Source organism: Nycticebus coucang, chromosome 5 (assembly GCF_027406575.1).
Source record: "Nycticebus coucang isolate mNycCou1 chromosome 5, mNycCou1.pri, whole genome shotgun sequence".
In the NCBI taxonomy this organism is placed as follows: Eukaryota; Metazoa; Chordata; class Mammalia; order Primates; family Lorisidae; genus Nycticebus; species Nycticebus coucang.
The window spans coordinates 119,155,479-119,179,305 of record NC_069784.1 but is presented as its reverse complement, the minus strand read 5'-3'; the positions used below and the strand labels follow the sequence as shown (position 1 = coordinate 119,179,305).

The 23,827-nt window shown below is 40.7% G+C and overlaps 1 protein-coding gene across 11 annotated transcripts in view; it reads left to right on the top strand.

Annotated features, from left to right (window-relative positions):
- Positions 1 to 23,827, top strand: part of HIVEP2 (HIVEP zinc finger 2) — a 191,872-nt gene that overhangs the window by 83,677 nt on the left and 84,368 nt on the right. For 10 of the 11 annotated variants that reach the window (XM_053591227.1, XM_053591220.1, XM_053591223.1 and 7 more), the window contains one exon: positions 20,948 to 21,060. The gene's annotated coding sequence lies outside the window, so the exon portion shown is untranslated. Of the gene's footprint in view, positions 1 to 17,400; positions 17,497 to 20,947; positions 21,061 to 23,827 lie in introns of those variants that run through there. The other variant, XM_053591229.1, reaches the window with a different exon arrangement.

Genomic DNA, 23,827 nt, shown 5'->3' with positions numbered 1-23,827 from the left:
TTTATTTATTTATTTATTGACAGGGGTAGGAATTAAGGATGATTTATTTCGTTTTGAAAAATCTATTTATTACTTAAACAAGTCCCAAAATTTGTTAGGCAGGAAGCCTACCCAGCGCTGGAAGTTTCAGTAATGGGTAGCTTGTAGAGCTTTTTTTGTTTGTTTGTTTGAGATAGGGTCTTACTCTGTTGCCCAGATAAGAGTGCAGTGACTCCATCGCAGATCAGTGCAACCTTAAACTCCTGGACTCGAGGGATCCTTCCACCTTAGCCTCTAAGTAGTGGAGCTACAGGTGCCACACCAGCTAACTTTTCTTTTATTTTTTAAGAGATGAGGTCTTGGGCTCGGCACCTGTAGCTCAGTGGCTAGGGCACCAGCCACATACATCAGAGCTGGCAGGTTTGAATCCAGCCCGGGCCTGCCAAACAACAATGGTAACTACAACCAAAAAATAGCTGGGTGTTGTGGTGGGCATCTGTAGTCCCAGCTACTTGGGAGGCTGAGGCAAGAGAATCACTCAAGCCCAAGAGTTTGAGGTTGCTGTGAGCTGTGACACCATTGCCACTCTACTGAGAGCAACATAGTAAGACTTTGTCTTAAAAATAAAAGAGAGAGAGAGATGGGGTCTTGCTGTTTTGTCCAGGCTGGTCTCAAACTCCTGTCCTCAAGTGATTCTCCTACCTCAGCTTCCCAAAGTGCTGGAATTACGGGTGTGAGCCACCATGCCTGGGCTTGTGGAGCTTTAGGAGTATACATATACATAATTTTAAAAATTCTGGAAACAGATGATAAATACCATAAAATTATTTTTCTCACACCGGGAGGGTGCTTCTCAACATGGTAGCATCGCGTGAAGTCAGTGTAGATACATGCAGATAGAAGTATGATTTGGCTCCACGTTTTTCTTATGCCTTTTATAGTTGAGAAAAATATAAGTCTGAGGGAATCTTTAACGTTAAAGATTTCGATTTTGATTAGAATCCTTTCCTTTCAGTGACTTTCAAAGGCTATCACCTCAACTGCTTGCTTAGCAGTCCAGCAATAAACATTTAATTTTCAACTTTCTCTTAAAAGTCTTTTTCTTTGTTCTTTGTTTCAACTCGGTTGTGTGGAGTAAGCTGTAGTGCTTTCCTTTGAGCATATACTGTTGACTGAGGAAATACCTCACACTTTCCTCACGGTGGCTCAAAGTTACAATATTGGTTAAAAAAATTATGGACAGAAATCTGTGTTTCTACAGGGTCAAAACAGGGTTTCATAGTGAACAATCACAGGTGGTTCATTTAACAACATTCAGCCAGTGTTTCTGGAGCACCTTTGAGGTGCCAGGTGTCCGGTTATGTGACAGGAGTGCTTGGTTTCTAAGAAAGGCAGAGGTGAGGGAACGGCAGGGCAGTGCGTAGGTGAGGGTTACAGAGCATCGTGCGCAAGAGAGTAGAAGAGGTGAGGTGAGGAAGATGGTATGGGGGGAGGGGTGGTGGCATTCATTCCCCAGGAATATTGGTCAAGGAACTTCTATTTTCCAGGCACTATTTTAGGTGCTGGGGCTGTGGGGGTGAACAGACCTCCTCTCAGAGCTTCTATTCTAGTGTGGAGGATGGATATATATCCATCTCTGTGTGTGTGTGGTGGGGGTCTGGGGGTGTTAATTATGGAGGGGGAGGGTCTTGGAGGAGGTGACATTTGAGCAGGGACCCTAAGTGATGGGGGCAGCTATAATGTGCACTGCATACATATGGTTCAAACACTCCTGGAAAGAAAGGAAATAACATTTCAAAATGAGGAAGAGGAATGGCTTAGCACAAATACAAATGAGATGCTGTATCTGGGATCTTTTTTTTTTTTTTTTTTTTTTTTTTTGTAGAGACAGAGTCTCACCGTACCGCCCTCGGGTAGAGTGCCGTGGCATCTCACGGCTCACAGCAACCTCCAACTCTTGGGCCTACGCGATTCTCCTGCCTCAGCCTCCCGAGCAGCTGGGACTACAGGCACCCGCCACAACGCCAGGCTATTTTTTCTTTTTGTTGCAGTTTGGCCGGGGCCGGGTCTGAACCCGCCACCCTTGGCATATGGGGCTGGCGCTCTACTCACTGAGCCACAGGCGCCGCCCTGTATCTGGGATCTTGATGCTCTCTGCCTCCATCTGTGGGGGGTATTGCCCAAACCCGGCTTGAGATCTTCTTTCTAGGGGCAGCAGCCCCCCTTTCTCCCATGGCCCCTGTGTGTCCCCCCACACCTGTCACTCTGTGTCAGCTGCAGCGACCACGCAGGGGACTGGCATAGCCTAGGGGGAGGGGAGGCCATGAGGAGGCTGAGGGCCTGGGGACAGCTGCCAAGGAGAACTCCGACTGACGTGCTGGGCCCCTCCTGGCCTGCAGCCCGGTGGCCCCCTGGCTCCTCCCATGTGTGTCTCTGCAAAGGGGAGGCCACAGGCTTGGAAAGGACAAATTGACTTAAAACTAAACCGGGAGTGGAGTTTTAATATTTTTTAAAAAGGGCCATGATTAGGTGTTTACAGCACCTCATCTTCAACAATTAGAGAAAAAGGTGTGGGTGGGGTAAAAAAATAGCAATACCCACATTCTCAAGTTTTTGAGAAAAACAGGAAACTAGTCTTTTTTAACCAGTGATGCCCAGAACTGGTTATTGCAGCAAGGGTTGTTTTTCTAATGCACTGCGGTCAGTGCAGCTGTGCCAGGGGTGGAGTTTTGCTCATCGTGACGGCTGTCTGGATTTCTGTAGCTGAGAAACCTATAGACAGGCGAGCATAATTATCAGTCCGAACCCGGTCATTATGGCTGGATGGTGTTTGGAAAACAATTTGCACAAGTCCTGAAAGCTCATGGGGACATACAAAATAAGGGCATTTGGGGAACATGCGGTTATTCCTGGAGACCTGTGAACCGTACAGTAAACTGTTGGAGTTCTGTTTTTATTTCTATTTTCTTAAACGTTGACAACACTTCACAGCTGATAATATCAGAATTTTTTCTGATTTGCTCATTAACTCAAGCCTGACTTTCTAAAACAGTGTATTAGACTTCTTTATTACTATTTTTTATTTTTGGTTAATATGAGAGTACATATGATTAGGATGCTTTATTTGCATTTGTAGGGTAAAGTCCAAAGTCTGAATTGTCATTGAACCCTTCACCTAGGAAGTGTGCCGTATACCCCAACATTGTTCTTGATAGGTGGGAACTTACTAAGCCCCCGCCCCCTTCTTGAATTTAATTGTTTTTCTGTCCTGTGGGCCTGTAATTGTTGATCTACTATTTTCAGATTACTACTGAGTACATGGGATGCTTGCTTTTCCATTCTTAAGATACTTTACTTAGGAGAATGTTCCTTTTTTTTATTTTTGGCTACTTGTTGGTTAGTGGCAATTAAATGATGATTTAGGAAGTAAAACTGAAGTCACAGAGATGTCCTCAGAATCTCACAAATGCACCCTCAACTCAGCTCTTCTCAGCAACATGGCAAAAAATGATTACAGAAGAGATGGTTTGGGCAATTAGACTAGGGTTTTGTCCTTTGGAGTGGAAGGCTTTAGAATCGAGCTGACATACAGTAATTGCCCTTTGTGTACATTATAGCCTTGCACCGAGGACCAGCTTAGTATCAGATGAGACTCTGAGGTTTCCCTTCCACTTCCTGCTGTGGGTTCGGTGACACTGGGGAGACCCTCTGAACCAGAACTCTTCCTCGCAGGCCATTCTCTGTTTTATCTTTCTAAGGATAAAGAGGGGCATTGGACTTTTGGAAGTTGAGTAACATAACCTAGATTTCATTGCTTATTGCATTTTATGGTCGCTAAGCCAAGCATTTGGTTTGTGCATTGAAGGCTTTACGCTTGTCTGTCTGTATCAGACTTTACAGTTATCTCTTTAATAAGTAAATTACTCACGCTTCTCTATTGTGAAGCTTGTTTTCAATGCTTGATCCAGGCAGTGTGCTTGGGCTTAGCAGAGCCCCCTGTCCAGCTGACTGCTGAGGCAGTTCCAAAAAAAGGTAATCATTACTGCTATTGATTTCTAGGGCACGTCGTTCATGTTAGAGTTATTTGCACTGAGAGAGGGTCAACTACTTGCATCTGTCTTTCAGTTTCACCACCCTGGAGCTGCACATAGTCTTCAGTCTTCAAGTGGCAGTAATAGGAGTCAAAGGAGATTGTTCTCATCCTTTTCTCTGGGGGTGGCTTGGGGAGAATCCTAGGTATTAAACGGGGTCAGTAGGTAGAACTGGGGGACATGAAGTGGTCATTTTTTTAACCCTTGCTGTTTATGAGTGAAAGGGGATGATGGTACCTGCCATTTCTCTCTCTCACCAGGATGTGGTAAACAGTAATGAGATAATGGTTGTCAAGTGCTCTCAAACGCAGATGCTAGGTATTGTAAAAAGTACCAGCTCTTGCAGAAAACAAACCCCAAACCTGCAAAACCGGCCAGCAAACATGCTTTTATCAGAGATCTCGAATTTCAAATACATATTAAAATCTTGATGTTTCAATTGGGAATACACTGCCCTGTGAAGCTGTGATAATGTCAGAATGGCAGTAAATTAAAAAAATATATATATAGGTTTTTATTACTTTAACTTCTTCTCTCTTCCATGTGCCTCACCATGGTGGAGATTTTATACTCAGATTTTAAAAATCTGAGGACTAGAAATATGATTTTTAACTCTTAGTACTTTGTAAAGTCTGAGTCTACCTTTGAAACTGTTCCTTTCAAGTAACTACAACATCTTAGCATAAGAACAGAAGCACCACATAAGCAATTCAGGAAAAGAGGCACAGGAAGAGAATTTCCTTACTTGTCATAGAGGGATGAACAAAAGCCATCCTGGTAGTTCATTCACTATTGATGAGAAGTTCCCTAGAACTAATTTGGGTCTCTACCAAATGGTTATAAATACATCAAGTATTTGTTCATTGCCACTAAAGACTCCTCGAATTGATACTGCCGTTGTTCTTCCATTTTGTTTTTGCTTGTGGTTTTTATTACAGATGTGCTCCGTAGTCTTTCTCTGTCTTTCTAATGAGAAGATGGTGCCCTGGAGGTGATGTTTGACTGCGCAGAAGGTCGCGGCTGAGGAGTCCACTGTGGAATGATTAGTCCTTTCCCTACTGGGCACACACACAAATTGTTCCTTGATTTCTTTCAGTCAGCATTTCTTAGATAGCTCGGTGGACTGGGGCTCTCAAGGGTGGTGCTGAATTTTGCCTTTGTTGAAAACAATCTCTCTTAGGGCATAGCTCACGGCCTGGGTGGGTCATCCACTGCCAGAGACACCGCCTGTGATCAGAGCCCTTGCTAACCAGGGTTGCACAAGATCACTTTTACCTGTGTTATTTGGAACATCCTCCCTTTATCATTCCAGAAGAAAACCATCATGATAGTGAGAATTGAAAGGAAAGTTGGAGCTGATGAAGTCAAACTCTTTCTCTTCTTAATTAAGTAAAGAGAGGCCCAGAAAGAGGTTACTAACATTTCTCGCCCAGGTTCTGCTGTCTGGCAGAGTGGGCCTGGAAGCCCTGCCCTGATGAACACTGCTCCTTTCCTTCTTTTTCCCACGTGCAGCCCAGTAGGGCCTTTCCCTGGGGGAAATTACTGCTTTCACCCTGGGTGGCAGTGAGCATTTCAGGAACGTGTGTGTGTTCCTGGGCTGTCATCTGATGCTCGGGGAGGAGTACAGCTGCTGTTTATGAACATGCCTAAGATGCAGGACGAGGCATCTGCAGAGCGGCTCAGATTCACAAGGAGGCTTACGGTGCCCTGCCCTGGAAAACTTCAGTTAGATCCGGATGACACCAAGTTAAGCCATGCCCTTTCCTGCCCTTTCAGTAATTCTGAAGAATGCTGTTGGTTGATTGTAGAACTTCTCTTAGTTGAGCATAATCTTCACAGTGGAGCCTGAGTGGGTCTACAAGATTACAGTTATGATCACTTGCTTAAAGATCTCAAGAGCACAGTAATGTATACCGAAAAGTTACCATAGCACAGTTAAAATGTTAGAGGGTTTCTCAACTTAAGTATCCTTTGACCTTTGGGGCCATATAATTCTTTGTTGTGGGAAACTGCCCTGAGAATTGTACGATATTTACTAGTGTCCCTGGCCTCTGTCCACTAGATGATAATAGCACAGCTCTTCCCCCTCCCAGTCTTGACAACCAGAAATAACCCCAGACATTGCCCCGTGTCCCCCAGGGGATAAAATTGCCCCTGTTGAGAATCACTGTGGGCCAACCATAAATCTGAAAAGGGTAGCACATCTATCAGCCCCAACCAGATTTTTATTAACAGTACAAAGTTTGAATTTAAGAAGGCAGAGTAAGAAATAAGGATTGAGAGGGTTAAATTACTAAGTGGTGACTATTCCTGGTCAGTGACAGAGGAATGACAGACCTTCTAGGGGGTTTCCCTGCTGACTTGTGGTGGGAATTCCCTTCTCTTTCTTCTGCCCTCCACTCTGGGTCACTCCCTGTTTAAGGGCTGGCCTAGCTTCTGGTTCATAATTTTCCCTGCTCTTTTTTCTCTTCAACTCTTTGGTCACCGCTGTTGCTACGAATGACTGAACCGCCATTGCCTCCTCTGACAAAAGACTAGCACCACTGAGATTTTCCTTCAGGTGCACCTGACCCATCATTCTACCTCTAGACAATGTGTCTTGTTATTCTTCCTTATTTACCTCTTAAGAGTTCCACTTAGACTTTTGTGGTCCAGGCAGGAAATGGTGATTTCATATTCTATTGATTTAAGCCCTTAGTTTGACTATTTGGCAAAAAGCTATGCCATCTAAGGTGGGTAAGTTCTATGAGGCTGTTATTATTTTGCCCAAGGCTAATGCAAAATCAGGTTATACAGGCTTTTGCAGGCTGGCCTGGGATGTCAACCACTATTTGCAACACCCATTCTAGATAGAAAGCATGGCATGCCCTCCAAAAATTTTCCAAAGCTGTTAATCCTAGCCTTCGTATTACCAAAGTAAATTAGGAGAATGGTCTGGGTAAAGGATACTCTTGAGCTGCATAAAAAAGACTGGCTTTCCGGCCAAATTTAGACGAGTGACCTTCATTCTGAGTGCGAAATTATTCTATCATTGTTGGGTAAAGACATGATTGACCCACCTGAAACTTTTCCACAATGAAGTTCTATCATACTAGCTCAGATAGGAAGGAATTGGGAATGGTTCGATACATTAAACTTTTTTTCTGGTAGGACATTGGGGGTACAGTTACCAGGTCAGAATCATTATGATTGGAACTGAAAATGTGGTACAAGCAATTGCAGGATATTTGGATTTTTTTTTTTTCCATTCTAAGAAACTTCTTATATTGCCACTATGTGTGTGTTTTCAAGAACATTGGTTTAGAGTCAGACCCAAAGGGGAAAAACAACAAACACCCCCCACCCCTCCAAATAATAACCTCTCTTAAGCACTGACAGTGAGGTGTGGATGAGATCCTTAAACTTGTGGGGCTGCAAGTCTGCTGGAAGGGGGAGTAATAATTGTACTTGCCTCATAAAACATTAAATGGGAAAATGCATGTAATTTACTTAGTTTGGTGCCTAGAACACAAGGACTCAGTAAATGTTGGTTATTCTTCTTATTATTTATTTATTTATTTTGGTGGTGATTGTTTCAAACTCCATTACAATTTCTAAATCTTTCATTTTCTTAATGTTTTTCTATAGTAAGCCCAAACTTTTAAGATTTGTCTTTGTGGAAATCACAGAAACCTAAATAAAGTCTGGCCAAAGTCTGGCCTGCCAAAACTATCAGCTATATCTTATAAAGTAATTAGATAATGCTGGGTGTGTCTATATACAAAAGAGCCACGACCCTAAGTCTTGCCAGCCTGAGGTCAGGTGGACTCCAATAGAACCAAATCCTATTACTTATTCCAGACCTACTAAAGTTACTTCCTCTTTTTTTTTTTTTAACCTTCTTCTCATCTCTTATTTAAAACATAGAAGCAAAGGGAGTTGGAAAACTATAAATTTAACCTATAAGTATAAAAGTTCTTCTATTATTTTTATATTTCCCAGAAACTAACCTCATAGTAATTTTCTAAGTTCTAAACATGCACCCCTTTTCCTGAATTGTTCATCACATGAATAAAATTGGGTTTTCCATTATAATCATACAACACAAGCCATCACAGTGTAATACTAACATTTTTCAGTTGGTATAGTCTCTTGTTTATCATTTTCAATGTATTTCCTTGAAGCAGCTGTCAGGGTGAGAACCTCAGTGGAGTGTGATCCCCAGACTGAGCAGGATGAGTTAGCCGTTAGGCGCGGAGAGTGTGGGCTGCAGTGAATTCTTCAGGGGTGCTTCTTCAGAACTTCTCTGCATCCACTCATGGGCAGTAACTTGTGATTGCCAAATTTAGGAATTCCTTCCCCTCCAGATGGCTGAGGAAAATGTTTAAACATTTCTGAAACAGAGTTTTGGACAGCCTCTTTGTCCAAAGCATTTTCTTTCATCTTGTACAAGTTGAAATTGGTTTCGAGATTTTTCAATGGAGATTGTTATTCTTGCATTGACTTAGACTCTGCTTTCAAATAAGGGATTTAAGTGGATGATCTTTAAAGTTTTGTTCAGCTTGAAATTTATGCGGTTTACTTTTACCTTTTTGTAGTTTTAATTTGTTTCACTTTTAAGATGTTTATTTATTGTATTTTTTACTTCAAAATGTTAATTAAGGGGGTACAAGTGTTTTTATTACATGGACATCTTATATAATGCTTATGTCAGAGCTCTTGGTGTGCCCGTCACCCCAGTAGTGTTTGTTTTACTTACTACCCCATAGGAAAATTTTTGTTGGACATCCTCTGCCCCTTCCTGGTTTCTCACGTCCTTTCTATCACTTTTGCCCATGTGTACCACCTGGTAGCTCCCACCTATTAGTGAGAATGTACCATGTTTGGTTTTCCTTTCTTGAGATAGTTCACTTAGGATGTTTATCTCTAATTCCCTCCATGTTGCTGCAAGGACCTTCTGTCATTCCTTTTTATGGCTGAATAGTACTCCATGATGTGTGTGTGTACGCCACATTTTTTACCTATTTGTGAATTGAAGGGCACGTAGATTGGTTCCTTGTCTTTGCAGTTGTGAATTGTGCTATGATAAATATTCTAGTGCAACTGTCTTTTTGATAAGTGGCTTCATTTCCTTTGAGTGGATACCCAGCAGTGACATGGCTAAATAGAGCAGTAGGTCCTCATTTATTTCATTGAGAAATCCCACACTGCTTTCCATGGAGGTCGTACTAATTTGCAGTAACACCAACAGTGTAAAGCATTCCTGTCTCCGCAGCCTGCCAGAATCTATTGCTTTTGACTTTTTAATGTCTTTTCCGATATTATTTTTAAGATTTCTCCACAGTTCTTTGTGATTCCTTATTGATACCTTTTAACAGCGGAAGAGCACATTCCTTTGATTAAAGGTTCCTCAAATCAATAATCAGTATTAGTGGTTAGTCAGTTGTTGAGAATTTGAAGTTTTACTCTAACACAATCAGATCATAATTATCTCTTTATGGTGGCCAAAATTCAATCCAGTAAAGTTTTGTCAGAACTTTTTTTTTTTAAAGACCTTAGCTATTAAAGGCCTCTCAATTTGGAAAATCTAAATCCCTTCCATCTTGTAAGCAAGCAATGAAGCCAGTAATCCCGACAGTTTGCCCAGCTACCGTGTCACCTGTCTAGACCGCCTTGCGGTTCTAACCGCCTGGTTTGTCGGTCCCCTCGTCATCGTGATATTCTGTCACATCTTGTAGATCTTTGACTTCTCTGACCTGTCATTATTTGTATTTGACTCTGTTTATCAGCGGAGGTTCTTCTCCACTTGTTCTGTCACTCCATGGGCCTGACGCTGTCCCAGCCATTCTCGTACTTCCTGCCTTGGTGGCTTTTCCCAAAGTTCAGCCCTTGGCCTCTTCCTCTGTGTTGCTTCCCAGATGGTTTCACAGAGGCCCATTGTGTTAAGTGCCACCCTAGATCCTATTGATCTTCCAAAATGGATTTCCAATTCACATATTCCCACCGGTTCCATATTTATATGTCCAGCTGTCTACTTGGATACTTCTACCTAGATATGTCGAAGGTCACTCAAACGCATGTTTGTTCTAAAATCAAACCTACTTCCTCTCAAAGTTGGTTTTCTTCTGTCTACTTGACAGATGTGTACTGATTACTCAAGATCCTTTCTGAGTGTCTTTACTCTCAGTCCTTCCTTTATACCTACCCTTCTCTCTTCTGTCACCCTGCTGTCACTTATACCATAGCACTTTCCATACCACCTCCAAGCCAGGTATTCTTTGAGGTCAAAAAAATGGATTTGTGTACCTTTGAATACACCACGGTGCCTGGTGAGTGACAGGTGCTTGGTAAATGATTGTTGAATAAGGTAACAGGTGACAGAAGTAACAAATTATAGATACTGAAATCAGCAAAAAAAATTTTTTTAATTCCAAGTTAATGTGAGGGCACAAACAGCTAGGGTTACAATGTTTGCGTTGGTTAGGTAGAGTCCCTTTTGTAGTTGTGTCCCACACCCAAGAGGTGTGCCTGTAGCAACAAAAATTTTATTTCACCAGGGAAAAATGTTTGTGAGTGCTTAGTTATTAAAAAGAAAGTTTCTGTAGTTTTATAAAATATAAAACCATCAGCCTTATTGATGAGATGTAACCTCTAGGACTTCAGAAGAGAAGAGAAGCCTCTTCTTGCGTTGGGATGGGCTGGTGTTTTCATTTGATTTGAGGACACCTGTTGATGGAATCACGGCAGCAAACGCAATTGTTGGAGTGACTTTTCGAGTGACTATTTCAAAAGCATCAGAATGTACAGAGTCCAGCTGTCTGTCTGAGCGGATATTTAGGTGGGATTATTTCCTGGACACACTTCCGCTGTATTCATTCTACATTCTCCAGTGGGGCTTTGGGTCAGGGTAAGGGGACGATACCTGTGCTTCTGTTTACTTAGGTAGAAAGTAGTGAAAAATCATGATTTTATTTATAGAGGTGATTACTACCACTCTCCCTCCCCTCCCCCCACAGACTGTATATGTGTGCTGGTGATACCCACATAAAATTATCTCTAAATCCAGGAACGTTAACTTTGGCCTGTTCATTGACTTTATATTAAAAGAAGTTTGCTGTTGGAATATTTCTGTGGTTAGGATAAACTTCTAACTAATGGAACAGCTATCTTGTTACCATGGGTTAATCCATGTTAATTTTAAATGTAAGAAGTCTTTGCTGTGAAGACTCATTTCTGACTATTCTCTATTTAAGATTTAGGTTCTCTGAAGGATGGGGCCGAACCATCGCAGAATTATGTTATGTAACTGTATTTCCTTTTGGCATTCATAAAAACAAGAAACATATTTCCCGAGTTCATCTTACATGGAACAGACATGTTAAATACATGAATAAAAATTCCATTTAGCTTTTTCAGTATTACCAGACTTCACATAGATTTGTAGTTTTGATATATTTTGGAGTCTTATACTGGTTTAGTAGTCTTAAGAAAAGCAGCAAACAAAACATCCTGTTTTTATAATATTCAGCACAAATCCCAGTGGAATTATTACAGAAATAGCTAAGGTTCTTCCTATATCAGTTAGCCGTTTTAAAATTCTCATTATTTAATGTTACTCAGTTTTAAGAAGTGTAACTTAAACAAAATCGATTTTTGCCTTTAGGCACCCAAGTCCTGCTAAGTCTTAATTGCCTAGGGTTTTTATAAAGAGTTTGAAGATAACTCAAATCCTATTACCATTGCTGTTGTGACCATTTAAAATTGCAAATATTTTAAACCTCTTTGGGGTCTCTTTTTTTTTTTTTTTTTCCGGCTTCTGTTTCATCACATGTTCACCTTTTGGAGATTTAGCAGGATTACCTAAAGTGTTTGCTTATGTTAAAATAAGTGGAGATTGAATAGAAAAGATATTTTTGAAGAGTTGTAATATAGCTTTAGGACTGATGAAAGAGGCAGAATGATGATTCAGAAGCTGAAAATAGCTCTCCATTTTATGCAATCAAGTAAAACTCTACCTTGGCATTCCTCACACCGGATTAGCCAGGAGCTGGAAGTTATTCCACCCCCAGCCTGCCATCATGGATGACACACCGGGCTGTGGCAACTGCTGGCCTCGTGAAGCATGTGCCGCTGGGAGTATAACCCTGATGTGCAGGGTGGATTAGAGCTGAGTGACCTCAGCTCATATTCATTTCCTCTGAAAGGAAAGCTGGCTAGCCCTCTGTGTGCTGTGAATGTATCGGCAGCGCATCAGTCACTGCGGCAGCCTCACTGCGCCCACGTTTCTGTTGCTTGCTTGCCTCGCCTGGAGCTTCTGCCCACTACTCACCCTGGTCTTTAACAATGGCAGATTAAAACTGTAGACTAGCGGGCTGCACCTGTGGCTCAAGGAGTAGGGCGCCGGTCCCATATGCCGGAGGTGGCGGGTTCAAACCCAGCCCCGGCCAAAAGAGACAGAAAAAAATAAAATAAAATAAAACTGTAGACTAGCAAGAGATTGATTTTTCTTTTACTCTCTTATAGTTTTTTTTTTTCTTTAGCGTTATTTTGGGGGCGTGTTGGCTTTTTGGGGGGGGGGCGTTGCAAAAAGCTGCGAAATAAAGCCAGGGTATAAGATGATCCCCCAGCAACTCTATTTCTGTTGAGCAAGTGGGTAACCCTCTCTTGGTAGAAAGAGCGTTGTCATCCTGAGAGCTGAGTCATTTTTGTCGCTGAGAGTTCAAAGCCTCACCTCAAGTTCTGGTTACCTAACATGGGACTTGATGCCTGGCTTGCCAAGTCCATAAAACTGTCAGCTTATGATGAATGTGTGTTGCTACTCTAATTAAACTGAATTGATGGGAAATATCTGGGGGGATGGTAGCCCTGGAACAATGATGTTTGCATTTAAATGATCTTAATTACTCCTTAGACACAGTGCCCTATTAAGATGAACCGGAGAATGTCACATCTCACTTAGCTGTATTGTGTTAGACAGTGGCCGCCAGCTAGGAAGGACCAGTGTGCATTGTGGAGTTTGTCTTTGCAGACAGAAGGTTTGGGGAATGTATATTCTTTTCTTTTTTTCTTTCCTCAAAGGAAATTAAATCACAGCCTGACAGGAGAGGGTAAAATCTCGGAGAAGACCTCCCCAGCATGTGGAATTTTCGGACTCCACCACGTCCCGGTTTGCTGTGGTCCTAAGGCAGCGCACTCCCCTGCTGCTCGCGCTCTCGTGGCTCTGGCAGCTGGCCAGCCTCCCAGGGCCTCTGGCTTTGATGTGTGGGGCAGGCTGTCCTCGGGCCAGGCTGTTGTTGCTGTGGCCTGGGCTTCGCTCGCACTGGATGCCAGGAGGGATGTCCTGACTGTAATATACATTTCGACAGCCTGACAGCCCAGCCGTAGTCCTACTCCTGAGGCGCAGGGAGGCTGCCTTTGTGTCAGCCACAAGTGGCTATCCCCAGCCTCTTAGCTGAGCAGTGCTCTCTTTTGGTGCCTGCAGAAGACGGGTGTGCCCCCAGCCTGTCACCCAGGGGAGGGCCTCTCTGCCTGGGGGAAGACACCAGCTCTGCCAGGTCGGCTGTCAGTCTGAAGGGCCTCCCTGGCCGGGGCTCCAGGGAACCGACCCGGCAAGCTGAGCAACTTCCTCTGGGGACATTGCATCGACCTTCATTTGATCTAGGCCTGGCAGCCCGGTTAGTGAGGACATCCGTGCTGGCTCGGGAAATCTTTCTTAACTAAAGCTGGCTTGTGGTTAGAAGTCCGTGCTGTTGCGAATTTAACTCTGTAACTTCTGGTGCTAGGCATTAGTCGTTCTAAAAGCAGGTGAACACGTACACCCAGGGGGTTATAGTGATGGATACCAAGGAGGAAAAAATAGCACTCTGTCTTCTAATTAGCCAAAAGATAGATGTACAGTGAGAAGAGAGAGAGAGAAGGTGGTGGGGAGAGAGAGAGGGAGAGAAGGAACTTGACCATCATGGATTGTTTTCAGAAAGGCCAGTTCAATTCAAATAGAAATGACCTCAGAAAACTAAAAGCAGACCATATCTGGTTCTATAGTGTACATGACATGGCACCTTGCGCTGTATCTTAATAGAATTAAGAATAGTGTTTCCCACACAGGGCTTGTCTTGCTTCTGTTCTAACAACCCCCCACCCCCATACATGTCTCTCTGCCAACAGTTATTTGTTTGTATTACGTTTTATAATGTCCCAAGATTTTCTGTTTGTTTTTATTGTTTTCATGAAGTAAATTCTTTTCATAAGGAGAACCCATTACCTTTGTGACAGTCTGGTGTGAAAAAGCTCCTCAGCTCCTTTTTACAGTAGATTCCACATTCAGTTTGCACAGCCCTGTGGAGGACACTTGAAGGGGTCCAGAATAGAAAGGGGAAAAGATTTGTAGAAGACAAACTTCATGGTCTTTTAAGAAGACACACCTCTATGTCTTTATGGTAGAAAACAGATCTTCGTGCCTGTTTGCAGTCTGTATAGTGTTTTGTAATGATTCATGGGTAACAATTAATTTAGCATCCTCATATTAATATCTTTTTGCTTGTCACTAATGATTGTGTGTGTGTGTGTGCATTGGATTGGGGCAGGAAGGGTGACCCTGTTGGCGCATCCCTGATCCTAGGGCCTTATTAGTGCAACTGTTGTGATACAGGTACCTTGGAATGCTCAAGCCATGATGCTTTGCAATGGCAGTGTTTGCCATAATTCATTGCCTAATTTTTGACTTCTCTAGTAGGGACAGGGTGCACGCGGAAGTTTGGTAGGACAGGAGCATGTCTGGAACAGTAGCTGTGGTTAAATCATAGTCATGACATTTGAACATTGAGGTGATACATACTGTTTAGGGGTCTTCTAAATATGATTTCTTTTTTTTTTAGAGACAGAGTTTCACTTTATGGCCCTCGGTAGAGTGCCGTGGCGTCACACAGCTCACAGCAACCTCCAACTCCTGGGCTTAAGCGATTCTCTTGCCTCAGCCTCCCGAGTAGCTGGGACTACAGGCGCCTGCCACATCGCCTGGCTATTTTTTGGTTGCAGTTTGGCCGGGGCTGGGTTCGAACCCGCCACCCTCGGTATATGGGGCCGGCGCCTTACCGACTGAGCCACAGGTGCCGCCCCTAAATATGATTTCTTAATGCTTACAATAAGGCAACGAAGGTGGTAGTTCCAGAGACTGAAAGATGGGATTGGGACTCAGTGAGACTGTTGACCTGACTAGAGAATGCTAAAATCTTCTCTCTCTTTCAAATGCTTCACTTCTCTCTTGCAGCTTGCAAGTACATTCATCCCTCTGCAATTTTCTTGGGTAAAAAAATAGTTTCGAGATTGAACTTTCATGTTTGTATCGACCTTTGAAATCCTCTGTTGCTTTTCTGTTGAATTCATTGTGCAACAAATCCAACATATTGTGGGTTGGCAGGAAAAAATCTTTGAGGAGATTAAAAAAAACGCACAAAAAAACCCTAAGGTATAATTCATTAATAATTTCATTCTGTTTCTGGGTATGTTTTCTTCTCACTGTCAGCCAGTGTGGGAGGGAAAGGAAGTATAGTGCTGGAATTGAGGGTGTTATGTGGGGTATGTGCCATCCAAAAGTATTTTATAGGAGAAAAAAGTATTTACTTTTGTAATAAAAAGTAAAACTCAAGCACTCCAAGTCACAGAAGATTATTCATCCTATTATAGTGTAAGTTATGATTCTGATACTCTTTAAATTGTTAATCATTAAAGACATATGTTAACCAAGGCATACATATGCATAAATATATGTACAGAAATGGTAATTTTGTGCTCCTAGGCTTAAACCTAAAATGTCATTCATAACACTAGGGTTGCTGCCAATGGGGAGCATTTGCATAAGACTAAGGCAGGAATACCCATTCTTCGCTGTCCTAGAAAAGGATTATGATTTACAAACCTATAAATTTTAAACACGGCCAGAGTTTCTCTTCACCTAGTTAAAAGTGAATTCTGATGAAAAGTTTCCAGCGATATTTGTGACCGCAGAGCAGGCACGCTGTAGCTTTCTCTCCTTGGGATGCTGGGCTCCCCCCTCTAGAATTGTCCTTCCCGGCCTCTGCTCTTTTCCTGTCTACGTCCACTGCTCACCCAGCCTGGTGCTGCTGCTATCCAACTTGCCCTGTGAACGCATTTGTGACTACTCTAGCCCCAGCTAAACACCGCCTGTTCTCAACTCCTATTATTCTTACAAACTTTACCCACAGTTAGCATTTAACTTATTTTTTTAAAAAACATACTGTTTTATGTGTTAGTGCAGAGCTCATGTTATGTACTTAACATTCTTTAATTGGTTGTTTGTTATTTCTGTTGTCTAGCTACTAGTAAGCCATTGTTCTAGACTAATCTTGTCTCTCCACGTGTGGACCAGAGAACTCATCATCCGGGAACTTCAGGGGTCCACCCAGACCTATAGAATTAGAATCTACATTTTAATAAGCTTCCTTGTGGCCCACACTCATATGCATGTGAAAGTCTTAGAAGGCACTGCTGAGATGGGTTTCTGTCTTCAGGAAGGGGACAGACCCCTGAACGTGCACAGTTCTCTCTTTGGGAATGTTTTCTTGTTGTGATTAAGAGGGAACTGTTTGCTTTTATTGTAAATAAGATGTTGCCAATTTAGTCTTTATACAAAACTATCCCTTTGTGGGGGGTGGTAATCTGTATTAAGTCATCAGGTCTGTATTTATATTCTGATTCAAGACAACCGCTGCTAGATCCAAATCATTAATATCTCTTTAAATGGCCTTTAAAAAAACTTATACTAAGGAACAGAAAGTATGATTTCCTTTTCCTTAGTTACTTTTTCTTTCTTTTTTTTTTTTGCACTTGAAGTGCTTACACCCACTCAGCTTGCTATTTTGAACTCTGGGAAAGAAAATTTGTGGGCATCTTGCAGTCTTTCAGGAAACAGGCTTAGATTAAATATTTGCCACACTTTCTATGCGTTTCTTCAGGAAAGTGGAGAAGCGCGTCACTCACGCTTTCACTCAACTTGACACATAGTGTGACTTTCAAAGTACAGATGGAAAACAGTTTCAGTCCTTATTTACCTAGCTTCTCACAGACATTCGGGCCTTTTTTCCCCTCCTCTTCCTTCTATTTGTCCTTCTCTTTTTCTGGAATTCTTCATGTACTTATCTAGGTTGTATTACACTGTGAGAGTAACTAGCTTCTTTAAGTCTAGAAAGAGAACACGTGGATATAGTTGGTCTGCACAAAATATAGATCATTTTTGGTCAAATTTAAGTTTAAATATTTTATGATATATTTTTGATCATTTACATTTCTCTGTTTTTCTCTGTCTTTGAACCCAAACCTATTTCACAGGTAGTAGAAATGAGAGACATTGGTTAGTGGAAGGGGAAAAAGGAGGATGCTGTGTAATCTAAGCCATTCTGCTATGTTTTAAATGAACACAGGCCTTTGTCGGGTAAATATTCTAAGGAAATAAAATGGGTACACAGGATTATTATTTGGTGCTGGTGGTGTTGCCTTACAGTTTAATTTCATTTTTGCCAAGGAGATTAAAAGATGCTTTATTTAAGATAAGACTTAAAATACTTACCTTGTATGTAATCAAAACTTTCCCACGTGTAATGGAAGTTATTCCAGGGAACTTGTGAGGAATTAATACAATTTACTTGCTGGAGATGAACAATGAAATGTTTCTAAGTGAGTAAAATAGAAATGGGGAAAAACAGAGAACCAGGAGACTACTTACATAATATAAACGTTAACTGAATATTCAAGTTAAAATTTCAAGTTTCTGAAGTGAAGAAATACATTGTAATACATTTTTAATGTGAGAGAACAAAATAGTGAAAAGATACTTGTATGCATGACTCATCACAATTTTAATCAGACTTCTAATGGGACAATTTTTTAGTGTGGATGAATATAGAGGGCAAATTATACATATAATGATATAATCTGGGGGAAAATGCATGAGAATTTCCCAAGTCTCAAAAATAGATAAATGAGAACATTTGAAATGTTACTACATAGAAGAATGAGGAAAGAAATGACCGTGCTAGCTTTATAGAATACTATATGGCTGGTGAAAATGACAACTGTAAAGTTCATGGAAACTAAGAATGTGCTGATGAAATATTAAAAAAAAAAAGTCAGAACATGTGTCTTGTAGGGACATCTGTGTGAGAATATGTTTACACGGGGACAAATACTAGATTAAAAATTTTATAAATGAGAATAAAGTTTGGGGGCTGAGATTAAGGATGTTTTTTCTACACATGTCCTCAGTGTTATGTGTTTATAAGGAACAATATAAATAACTAAGTATGGTGGCTGTACTAATTACCCATTAAGGCACATTTTTCAGATGTTACCTTGAAACGAAGGCGTGGCCAAAATATGCCAACATGTCTTGGTGTATGATAATCTCAGGTTCCTTATTGTCACTGGGTTTGTGAGGAGGCGGGCGGTGGATACCCTCAGTGGGGAGGGTGCCCTGGGGTCTGTGGTGTCCAGCGTCTGTTCTCTCTCAGTCTTTGCTTTTTATTACTCTCTTTTCCTTCCCATCCTAAACTAGGAAGCAACTTTCACATAGCTGGTGTTCAATAAACTCCTAAATGTGATTGAATTTTTCCCTATAAGGAGCAAAACGCCTCAATGAGTAAAGGGAGAAAGTGTAGAATAACAGGAAAACAGCTTCTAGTTGCATGGCTTTGGGCAAGTGACCGTGACCTTTTGGGCCTCGGTTTCATCATCCATTGGAGAGTTTTTGATGACCACCCACAGTCCAGGTCTGTAGAGACATGAGTCCTGGGCTTACTCCAGGTGCTGTTTGGTAAAGGGCTCCTAAAAAGCAAATTTACTGTGTTCATCATCGCACAGCCAGCTAAAGTGCTCCCAGGGAGTGTCCCAGTAAACTCAAGGAGCATGGTTCCTGTGTACGATGGGTGAACCATTCAGCTATAGAAAGTCACTCAAGCCCAGTATGTGTGTGCGTCAGATTTATTATACATGAGTACCTGAAACAGACCTATTGCTGGCAAGGATGATCAAATATTAGCTGATGATAAATTATCCCATTGTTTAGACTATGTAACATGTAACTGACTGAAATACAAAGTTCAGATGTATTTAGATTTTCTGATGGAGCCAAAATACCACGGACTGAGGCCCAACCCACCCCCACCCCCCCAACCCCCCCCCCAAAAAAAAGTGACCAGGCAGGCAATAAAAACAAATTAGAGATAAGGAAGTTTAGACTTAACTGCTTTCATAAGGTTATGAAATTATTTTAGGTGTTGGCACGACTATGTGGCTTAGAGATTGTAGGCCGTCTGCCATTATGCACCAGGCGTTACTGTTCACCTTGAAGGCAGTGAACCTTTCTAATAAAGGTTGCATTCTGGTTTGCACACATGAGGCTTACCTGTTATCCAGGTGACAGACCTGTATCTTCTGAGCTCATCTGTAGTAGTCATTTAACTGAATCATCCATAGGGGTGATTAATATATTTTGTTCTTATACTGCTTTTGAACTTTGATTAGCAGTGTCCATACTAATCCTTTTAGGGACTCTATAAACACCACAGAATTCCTAAGTAATTTGAAATCCCTGCCGACTCAGACCACTATACCACTATAGTGAGATAGAAAAGAATGCATACTTGCTGCAAGAGAGGCGAAAATAGATTCACTAATACTATTAATGAGAAGCCAATAGCAACTCTCTTTCAAGCTTTCTTAATACTGAGATTAACTATCAATTTTACAAATGTATGTAGTGGAATTTGGAGAGTGGCAGTATGTGACTAATCCCAAATTACATAATAAAAAAAATTATGTATTTATGGCTTTGGAATACCTTTTTGAATTTTCACTCCAATAGGGTGGTGTTTGATGTTCAGAGACTTTTTAAAGTATTAGCATGTTTTAACATACTAACTCTACCCTAGGAAGACCTGATTCAGGAATAGCTAGAGGCTGTCCAATTTTATATCTTTCTAAGGTTGAGATACTGCTGGCTTTCTCTCAAACCTTGGTGCTGAGATAGTAATTTAATGTTTGAACTGCAGGAAAGGTGCTTCTACTGGGAGCATGATGAGAGTAACCTGATAATATTTATAAACCATGATTAAGCTATATATGTATATGGGTCTTCAGGAAACACTTTCTATGGAAGACAAGGTGTAACATTCTGAGAGTGTTTTGGAAATTCATGCTAGTGAATTCTCTTCACGATTTCTTGAACATTGTTATGCTTAAATGATCTATCTAGATATTATTAAATACAGTAGCACCTAAGTTGGCCACCCAAGAGACTGTAACAAACAGATCAACATACGGAGGTGGGCAACATACTGATAGGTGTATATGGTGCATGTCCGCTCTATGAAAATTAGGTCAACTTAAGGAGGTGGTTATTTTAGAGAGGTGGTCAACTGTTCAGGGTCTACTGTACTTTCTGTTCCTCAACAGAGATTGCATGTAGGTGGGGTTCAGTGGCTTTTAGGGACGGCCACCTACGAATTTTCGTTGTGTCAGTATATTAGAGGAATTAATGAAAAGTGTAATTCCATGGGATTTGTTTGCATCTTCTTATCTCTATTTTTACTATTCTAACAGACATCACATAGGCATCATTTCCACGTGCCAATCAATACTGAAAATCAACTCTGTTCTTGCTCTCTGTTGCTTTATTTTATCATTTTCTCTATGCTGGATAATCCTTTCATCCCAAACTGGAAAATTTAATTTAGTTGCTACATGCTTTTGTTGTTTTATAGTTTCGAGTTGCATGGTAACTTGGGCAAAGATATCATAATAGTTTTAACTTGATTTTTGTGTGATTAATGTATGGGCCATGTAATGATGCCCTGGTTTCAATGCTACTCTTTATTTTTCCTCCTTAGGTGGAGTCTTTGAATTTTTTAAAAGACGATGGTAATCAGATCTACTTGAAAAATTAAGCAAACTGATTTGGTTGGAATACTCTTTTAGCACTTCTTGAACATTCAGCCACGAGGTAAGTTGAGCCAAGTATTCTCTCTGTGCTTTGGTTTCAAAGTTATTTTGAAAGATTGCTCAAGCACAATATTAAGTAAGTTGTATGTGGGTTTTTGACAGTGATGATTTGAGGCCCTCACAACCTGTGCTAGATATCTGGGATGTTATCTAAATGAAAATGTCTGTAAGGCTTCACCGCATTTTTGGAAATATCCTGATGTTAGCTGAAGATTGGAAAATGTTGTCATTTATAGTTTGAAGCCACATCTTTTTATTTCCTATTTCAATGATGATTTGCTTATTGTAATCTTGAGGTAATATGGGAATATTAGATTTTACTTTGAGCAAGATTTTTATGTGGAATTGTATTTTATCAGAGTGAATTAGCATCTCTCCTTATTTTCAACTATTCTCATTTTATAGAAATCTTGGTTTCTGTGATAAGAATAGAAACCCTAAGTGAGGACTTGCTGGATTCAGCCTCCTTTTTGCTCCGTGTTGCTGTGGGAAGCTTCTGAGGTAGAAAACTTATTACTGAGAGGAGTTTAGGCTTTCAGCAAATTATTGGTACTGCCAAGACAGAATTGAGTGGGAACAGGACTTTGGCTACTGTTAAAATGTCAGTATAGTAAAGCCTGCTCTGTCAAACAGATTTTTGGCATCAGAAATCTAAATGATACTGATTTTAGGGCTTGGTAATTTTTTTTTTTTTAATCCTAGCAAACTCATGCTTTAATTAACCCTTTGCACAGTAACAGGAAGTTTGGGGAACAAAAATTGTTTTCCCAATTTAAGCCACAAGTTTTGTGTTTCTGAAATTATGAATTTTATTCACGATTGTGCAGCATGTTACTTAATTTTCCTCCAAGTAAACTGGGGCTATTTTAAAACCTAATGATTGATAATGAATCAGAAAAGAAAGTGGCTAACTATTTAGAGAATCTACTTCCAAACCAAGCCCTGTGAGCATCTTCAGACATACTGATGTTAGGTGTTTTTTGGTGATGCTTTTGTATAGTCTGTACCAGTGACTGCCCTTCCCTTTGTCTAAAGTAATCTCTTACGAGGAAACTAGCTTAGAACTTGATTTGCTTGTGTACCTTTTGAGCATCCAAAAAATGCTATCAAGTGTGAAAACTCCAGAGAATCTTTTCATTCTGTCTGTAAGGTTTGTGATTCAATATTTGTTTGTGACCAATAATTTTCCTTGTCTGTACACATGGTGCCATTTGGAAAAACATTTAAATAATTAAAGGGATATAAGGCAGTTGGACCAAAACCTCCTCAGAAAGAGAGATGGTAAAAAAAAGTTTCAAAGGCAAGGCCCTAATGTCTTCAATAGCTATAACAGATGTTAGAAAATGAACATTAGTACTCCAAACCACTAAGTCAAATGTCTTTATCTGCTACATTTAATTTTGCATCTACTCACAAGGTTGGCTCGGATGATTTTTCCCAAAGTATCCCACCATGCTGAAGTTCAGTTTCAATTGGTGGTCCCTAATTTACATTATGTTCAAGAGAGCATTTTGTAAGTGCCTCCTGAGAGTGGACAGGGCCTGAGTATGGAGTGCAGTTGCTAACCACACTGTGAGTTTGCTAAGCCAGTTCATTAGGGTCACTGTGCTTTAAAACGAGCATCATTTTGCATTAAATGAGGATGTTATTTAGTTCAAAAGGTTCTATGAGGATTAAACACCTGGCAAGTAGTAGAAGCTTAGTAACTAGTCATGATTATTACGATGATGGTGATTACTAGGGGCCGTAGTCTTTGTATTACATGTGTTACTTACATGTAAGAAGAATTATATTTCATTACTTACATGACTTGATTCTTCAGCCTGTCAAATATGATTTTAACTCAAAGAAATGGGTACATTTTCTCAATTAAACCAAATACTTCTTTTGATACAGAAGCACTTCATATGAAATTGGTACTTTTTTTTTTTTCCTGATGTGTATGGAACATATAATTAGCAACCTATTGGTGTCTTTATTGGTGAGCTGGTCATGTACATTAGCCCAAGTGATTTCAGATTATAAACTTTAAAAATTTGCCCAATTTGCCCCACTACCAATTGGCAGTAAGAAAGGAAAATTCTTATTAAAATGATCTTCCTTTTATGGTACTTCCTGTAAAAGACAGTAAATACAAACTCTTCATCTTTCTAATCACGTGGCTTTGCACGCTCTCGCATTTTCCTTCACGTAGCTGCTGACTTTGGTCTGGCTGTTCTTTGTTTCAAGGTAGTATTAGCAAGAATTATGTAAATAACATTTCTTCTTAAAAAAGGTGAACATTATTAATCTGGGTGTCAGATTCTACGGGGAAGCGCTCAGTCTTTTTTAAAAGTAAGAGTTAAAAATCCTGTATTTTTTGAGGATTTTGGGTTTTCAAGACAGTAAATTTCCTGAAACTCACACAATTATTACACTTATTAATTTTGGGGCTCAGAAAGTATTGAAATTGAAATCTCACTTTAAATGAGGAAGTCCAAAATATAGGAATTCGGAAATCAGTGTATTTTGTCATTTCCCGGGGCCATTGTTCATCTCTTATCTCTCCTTTTTTAAGTTTTTACTCACACCAATTAGGAAAATAAAAGGGAGGAAAACTTGTAATTCATTCTATTGGGGAAGATGTTAGCTGGTCTTATAACGATTTCATAAGTGTGCAACTTAGATCTGCTCTCTGTTACCTATGGGCTTACTGTAACTTCTCCTGTTTTCGTATGTAATTCAGAGGAGACCTAATAACTTCAGTGTGTTGTGGTCTTTAACATGTT